The sequence below is a fragment of the Copadichromis virginalis genome, linkage group LG5, assembly GCF_057382275.1.
Source record: "Copadichromis virginalis isolate Kocher_CV1m ecotype Utaka linkage group LG5, C_Virginalis_male_GT1.1, whole genome shotgun sequence".
NCBI lineage: Eukaryota > Metazoa > Chordata > Actinopteri > Cichliformes > Cichlidae > Copadichromis > Copadichromis virginalis.
The window spans coordinates 41,428,181-41,435,720 of record NC_140622.1 but is presented as its reverse complement, the minus strand read 5'-3'; the positions used below and the strand labels follow the sequence as shown (position 1 = coordinate 41,435,720).

The following is a 7,540-nucleotide window of genomic DNA, read 5'->3' as shown; positions in this document are numbered from 1 at the left end:
GTCTGAAACTGCGCTTATAGTTGCATGAATATCTTTTTCTTGGCAGTGCTGCTTCTTTTTGGTGCTACTAATGATCCACAGCGATGAACTGCAATGCGTACATCAGTGAGAGGACATCAGCCTTGTTAGCAGTCTTTGCACATCCGGCTCTGGTTGCAGTGGGAAAGCGTGCAGTTTTTAAGCTTCTTGATTTTATGTAGACAGAAAAAAAATCGACTGAAACTTTGATTCAGGTGTAGCGGGAGATCTGCTTTGTTGGCCGCGCTGCTCAGCACTAATTAAGATTCAGGAAACAGAATCGCTCACGGACACAGCTTTCCACAGCGAATCTGCAAAGACTGTGCATCTGGCCCTCAGGTAGGTGGCTTTACTCATGAAGGCCACCCACATGCAGCCAGCAGGACTTTGCACAGGGAGTCTTCAGAGCTACATTTAGAGGGGAGCAGTGCTGCTGCTCGGCCTCACAAACACAAACGGGGTTTTTTGTTTTCCGTCTTCACGTCGTCTTGTCGTTAGTATGGAGGAGAGGCCGTTTCTCATGACTCTCCTGCGACCTTTTCAGCACGCCTGCTGACCTGGACAGGAAAACAGAGGAACGGGTGCAAGTGCAAAGTGACAAAATACAAAGGTGATGTCGACAGTGGAGCGTGAGCAGGAATCTTACAGCATGATGAATCACTAGTGATGGAGCTGCTTGCTGAAACAAACAGCTCTCTGCTGTTTCTCTGCTCCCTCTACTTCACTTATGATACTTCTGTTTTTACTATTTTCATTTCCTTTCTTCATAAAAATAACTGGAAAACAAAAAGCCTGTTTATAAAAGATGGAGTGATGTCACCCATCGGTTTTGTTTGTTTGGTTTTTTCGAGCGAGGCGGGACCGAGGTCAAATATGACTGCTAAGGTATCAGCTTAAAGCTAGCATCACACAGAAACAGATACCAGCTAATTATATATTAGGGGACCAGAGGACACCCCCAGCTTTTTCTCCCCCCTCTGCTGTTACTCTCTGTCCAGCTCTGTGTCGCTCTGCTGTCTGTGCTTAAGGCTGTACACCTTTCGCTTTGCTTGCTGCTTTGTAAATCTCTTGCTAAATGTCTGTATGGATTTTTCCTGCTGTTCATATGATTCAGTGTATTAAACTCTTTTCCACAGCATGTTTTTGAGTGTCTTGATTTTAATTGGATCTAAAGAGGTTGGATCTCCACCTCGTTGGTGGGAGAAGGCTATCAGGATGGCTTCAAAATTTGCGACCACACTAGCAGGCAGCTAGCAGCTACAGCCGCCGGCGCCACCATCCAGTGTCCCTGTTAGATCGATGTTCGTGCACCAAAAGCAGACATCAGAACCAAACTGAGTCTAAACAAACTGAGATAAACTGCACACCTGCACCTTATTCCAGAGGTTCCCAAAGTGGGGGAGCATCATGGACAGGTGTTTTTGACAGGGCTCCCACACAAACTCAAAGCAGGAGATGAAGCATCGCCAAATATGTTTCCAGACCAACTTCCTTCCAAGCCAAAGAAAATATGGTGAAGAAAATCGTTCCTTTGGTTTCACCTGCACAAGTGCCGAGGTAGGTCTCCCTGCAGGGTTGCTTTTCCCTGCATCGGGAGCAGCGCTGGACAAACAGGATCCCACATTCTTGATTATTAGTTCACAAACACTTGTAATGACTAACTACTCCTGACATTTTGGAGATGTTAGTGTCACGGGGCCGAGTGGCTGAACAGGACTCAGGTGCAGAAACCCAGAGCAGAGACAGCAGATGATGTAACAATTATTTATTAGGCTTAAGTGCAAGAAACGTAGCAAGGACAAAACAATAAGACGTGGAGTTTGATGTGGCGTGGGAAACGTGGCTAGGGCGAGGGAACGGGGCCTGAGATGCAGAGTGGAGCTGAGCAGGGAACAGTCACGCTGAAGAGAGAAGACAGTGGAGTTAGGGAGGTGGTGGAGGCAGCTCTGGAGTGGCCAGTTGTAAGAGTGGCAATTCTTACTTGCAGTAGGGGACAGAGTGTTGAGAGGGGGGTGATGAGAATCCAGGGGAGGCTGAGTGGCGTGGAAAGGCTGGCCTGAGATCCGGGGCTTCAGAGGGAGTGTGATGGCAGGAGGGCAGGCAGGTGAGGCACAGAGAGATTTTCAGAATGATTACTCGGTATCCTGAGTCCGGAGGTGGAGCGTGAGCCAAGATGAATCCAGCAACTGCAGCACAAGAAAGTCTTGTTAACAAGATAAATCACAGCAAGAACCTGAAGCATACGGGCCTGTTACCAACATGTGTTGATGACGAACTGGCAGTGAATGAACATCAACGTGTGGCTTAAATCCCTCTGACTTGATTGCCTGCAATAGGCTCCAGGTGTGCAGGAGCTGGAGGAGCTGGCCCTGCCCAGGGGGCCAACTCCTCCAGCTCCAGGAGCCTTACGGAAATTCCAGCCACCCACTACAGACCATGACAGTTTGCTCTTTATACAGTAAAGTTGCAGTGGGATACAAATAACATCAGGCTGATCCTGCCACGATTTGTTCCCCCGGTTCAAATCACGGACAAACAGGATCCCACAGCTGTTTATGTTTTTGTACCCATTTTGTCTCATTGTAGAAATTCATCTCATGTAAACAACAACGTGGCGCACAGCGTGACGTGAAAAAAGGCACATACCTTTGGCGTTGCGTGATGAACTCCGTATTCTTCATCCACATGTAAACGCAAAAACTGAGTTTTCGAAAATCTCCAACCTGACAGGAGTTTTAAAAATCTCCGTTTTCGGTGATTCGAAACGCCGTTTACGTGTGGACGAAAGGTCCAAACGCTTAGAAACAGCTGCGTTTTCAAAAATACCCGTGTAGGTGTGGACGTAGCGTAAAAGAGTTAGTGGGCTGAAGACTTGTAAAACAAATGGTAAATGGCCTGTATTTATATAGCGCTTTACTTGTCCCTAAGGACCCCAAAGCGCTTTACATATCCAGTCATCCACCCATTCACGCACTGGTGATGGCAAGCTACATTGTAGCCACAGCCACCCTGGGGCGCACTGACAGAGGCGAGGCTGCCGGACACTGGCGCCACCGGGCCCTCTGACCACCACCAGTAGGCAACGGGTGAAGTGTCTTGCCCAAGGACACAACGACCGAGACTGTCCAAGCCGGGGCTCGAACCGGCAACCTTCCGATTACAAGGCGAACTCCCAACTCTTGAGCCACGATCGCCCCACAAAAGGGGGGCCTAGCAAAAAAGTTTGGGAACCACTGCCTTACCCAGTCCTAAGGTAACCCCGCCCTAAACCCTTCCTGGTCCTTTATAAATCTAACGGGACCTGAAACTCAAACCATAAACTCACGAGCATTTCTCATAGGCTTCTTCTTACAACCAGAGCAGTCGCCCCCTGCAGGACCTTAAAAACAAAACAGGATTTTTTCTGGCTTCACTTTTCATACCACACTTATCTGTGTCATGCAGTCTGTGGGCCCTGACAGACTTTAGACAAACACTCACAGAGAACGAGGCCCAGCAGTCCAAACAGAGAATATCCCCCCTCCATCTGTTTGCTGGAGGTGTTTGGAGGGAAATCAACGTTAACTTTATGACACAGAAACTGCTTTTCTCAGATCTCAGCTTGCTTTAACAGAAACCTTTCCAAACACAAGCCCTGGATTGTGTGACATTTTCTTCTGAAACCAATAAGAAGCCTCGTAGCTGTTATTTTCTGCTGCTTTGCTCTGTTCCTGAGACGTTTCTGAGAATGAATCCTGTGAGACATCAGCTGAATCTTTGGCTTTATTTTGTTTTAAACAAACACTCCTGGACTCAAACATCAGGTTCAGATATAAAAAGCTGGGACATGTACACACAAGATAAAAAAGAAATAAAGCTTAAACACAAGAAAAAAGAACTCTAATGGTCCATGCTGTTCCTCTTTGTTTAATAGCTTGACTGAAACATTGGCTTGAGCACAATGTAAAACATATCTAAGCAAACCTTACAGACCTGATTCTTTCTGCAGAAACAAAAGAGACAGAGCTGGCCCTTCGTGCGCGGCCTACAGACACATCATGCTGACCGAGCTGGGTTGTCACAGTGGTTCTGAAACCTGTTCAGGTCAGAGTGCAGCTGCAGATGATGATCTCAGCAACGTACCAATAGCGGGTGGCGGTGCATCGTGGACCGCTGGAGGAGCTGCGGACGCAGGCTCTGGCCATGCTGGTCGCTCGGCACGGATCCTCCTGTCTGCGTTAAGAAAGAGACAGGGGAGCGTTCCAAGGAGAAACCACTGCTGACCAACAAGAACACAAAGGCTCTCTGTCTTTCTCTATTTCTGATTGAAGTTATCTGCAGCTTTAGCTCACAGACACACTGTGAGACAAACTCACACCAGCAGTTTGTGTGGTTCGTGAGCTCAACGCACAAAACACGAACAGATTCAACAGAGCCGTGCAGTAAAGGAAGGCTCGAAGCCTGCTGACAGGGTCAGGGTGATGTGAGGATGCAGGCTGCTTTGACGGCATCATGCAGTCGCAGGTCTGCAGACTCCACGTCAGGCTTCACAGGACTTTGTGATGTTTTTAGACCTGCTTCAGATATGAAACATCTCCAAGCACCTCCATAGACATCAATGACCCAGCTCCCCCTGACAAATATGGCAACCCCACTGACGCCTCCTTCGACAGCAGCGGCTGATTGGACACAAACATGTGTGTATCTATGTGTGTGTGTGTAGATGTGTGACCATGCAGAGCTGAGGCAGTCAGAGGTGAAGCTGAGCTCGAGCAGCAGCATCTTCCAAAGCGTCGCCATCACAAACCTCCTCTGTGAGTTTTCCTGAACAGCTCCCACATCACTTCCTCCCCCGTCACTGTAATCACTGTTCACCAGCAAAACACAATCTCCTCTTAAGCTCTCCCTCTCCTCACACGCGGCTGCAGAAACGCTGCGACCTCCGCCTGCCTCTGGCCTCCTTTTGCTTCCTTTCCAGCGTGGTGGCGATTCAGACCTGAGAGCTTTTCATTCATGTCATTGTGCTCATTTTCAGCCGTGCTTCACAACAGCGTGAGCTTAATGTCTGCGAGGGAAGATAAAAAGCAGAAGAGCATCAGCTAAATGTCTGAAATGTAAATTTGAGCGTCACAAGAGACCGGGAGGAAAAAAGGAGCAGAAAGGCTGCTTAAATGTCCAAAGAATGACTATCAGCAGGCAGAGCCACACTCCGTGTTGTGTTATTTAATTTGGTTTAATAAAGGTAAGATAATAAAGGTGACTCACCTCGGTTAGTTGAATTGTCAGGCCGAGACCATAGAAGCATTAATTCATGCTTTACGGGCGCTGCCAGGAGAGAACGTGAACATTCAATAATGTGTGCTTTATGTGCTTAAAGAGCAAACTCTGGGCTGCATTACAAAACACATTAGCTCCTGCAAATTGGATGTAACTGCTCAGAAGAGTCTTCAGCTGCTTGAGTTGGCAGGAACCTCTCCCAGCTGATTCATCGGGCCAACCCAGGAACAGCTGCGTGGCTGGGACGAGGAGCTCGAGTGGGTTTATGATCGGAGGTTGTGTATGTTTAAGATGCTGACTCATGTTGTACTCGAAAGAAACAGAGGCACAGATTCAATTTATCCTGAACCACGAGATTCTTACCCACCTGAGCAGAACATCACTTTAGGTCGACACTGCTGTGCAGACACGCTGGCTGTACCCGCAGCTTTTAAGATCAGGGAGCGAAGCAAAAGGTGAAACCTGCAGAATATACGTCTGTACAAAAATGGAAACTGTGATGCATTGAACACCCTGGTTTTTTATTACCCAGCTATTTGTTTATTAAGGCAGGTTATTATGTAACTATCTTATTGCAGGGATTGTATAAAAGCTGCTGCTCATTGGATAACGCTCAAAACCTCCTGCAGCTAATTGCAACAGACCATCCAAGAAGCCTGAGCTGCAGTTATGATGAATGAAGTTCTGGGATTCTGGGATTTTCTTTGGATATTACTGAGCAATAATTAGCAGGTATCCAAGTCTGTGTGAGGCTCCCATAAAATCTGTGGATTCATTTTGGTAATCAAGCTAGGTAGAGGAACGCTGGTTTGAGGGCGGAGTCAAGGAGGCCATTTACGTGAAAAGGGAAAGACCATCTCTGAATCGAGGAGGGGGCGTAAGGGTGCATCATCTTACAACTCTCCGTGAATGGTACTCATGGAAATTGGAAATCAATGGGCTTTGATCAGTGGTCGTGAAAATTTGTATATTAATAATCAAGAAACAGTGGTGCTGGTTTCAGTCATTGTGCAAATGTCCAGTTTATAAGGTTGAAACCTGCAGCTGAGAGTGAAGAAGTCACCTGATGATGACGAAACATTTCTCCCAATGAAAACGTCCAGATGAACAGAATGAACCTTTTGGGATTTCCTTACCTGGATGATTGAGCATGCATGAAGACAATCAAGCTAGCTGGCTAACACAGCACATGCAGTCACTTTTGGCGCCAAAGAAACAACATGGCGATGGCCGAAACGCGAATGTTGACGTTTCCAAATGTGCCGTTCATAAACCAACTATTGACTGTCCTCCTGTGTCGCTGTGTGGGACGTCACAGCAGAAACAGCCTGATTTCTGTCAACGAGTAACGTGATTGTTGGCGTCTTCATCCGACTCGTTAAACAAATCTTCAGAGCAGGATTGTGCTCCTGTAAACTTTCACATGAGTAACTGGATGCATTTAATCAACAGCCCCAGATTCCCTTCAGTCTCAGCTGAAGTGGGACTCAGAGAATAAAATGTTGACATTTTACATATTCCAGTTCAGATTTCTGAGTGTGACAGGAAGATAATTGTTCGATCAGATAATGGAACATGAAAGCATCCCCATCGCCCCGCCCATATGAGGGCTGTGTGTGTGCAGGCTCGGCATTAACTTGACTAATGTGTATTTTATAGACACCATCGCAGCAGTGTTTCACAGGCACCATTACAATCATGAAAGGCAATAAGAGCGACGGGAAAACCTAAACACATTTTTATGACACTCGTACATCTTCATAAAACACTCGTCGACAGCTTCTGCAGCCATAAAAGAAGAGATGCAGGAGAGTAAATGACAGTCGTGAAGCTTTTAAAGGTTTATTAAATGAAAATGGACTCCCCGCTGTCGTGTTGTGCGATAACTCCCATTAAGTTGTGTATATTTGGAGGCAATCACTTTACAGCTGCTCTCATTCACCCATTAAGCTTATGGATGTGCTGTATGGTATATGTGAAGTGGGTTAGTGTAAATCCTATCATGCGTCAGGAAGCTTCACACACCCGCCCACCGACTCACCTCGTGTGTTTTTCAGAATCTGAATGTGAGCAGATGGATTCTGGGAGTGCAGCGTGTCTGCAAGCGTGTAGGAGGAAATCCTCTTTTTTTACCGCTGTGATATCGTGTTTGTGTGTGTAGGTGTGACTTTTACAAACGGCGTAATGAATACATGAAGACTTAAAGACAGCACGTTGGAGTGAGCGCAGGGTGAAGAAGGTACGGCGGTGTTTATCAATGCGTGCA

General features: G+C 46.9%; 1 long non-coding RNA gene across 1 annotated transcript; it reads right to left on the bottom strand.

The window, feature by feature from the left end:
- Positions 1-1,795: 1,795 nt before the first annotated feature.
- Positions 1,796-5,517, bottom strand: LOC146710411 (uncharacterized). The gene is made up of 4 exons (XR_014920670.1): positions 5,263-5,517; positions 4,805-5,062; positions 2,000-2,204; positions 1,796-1,919 (listed from the first exon to the last, which is right to left on the bottom strand). It is a non-coding gene; the product is annotated as an uncharacterized LOC146710411 (long non-coding RNA).
- Between the last annotated feature and the right edge of the window lie 2,023 nt (positions 5,518-7,540).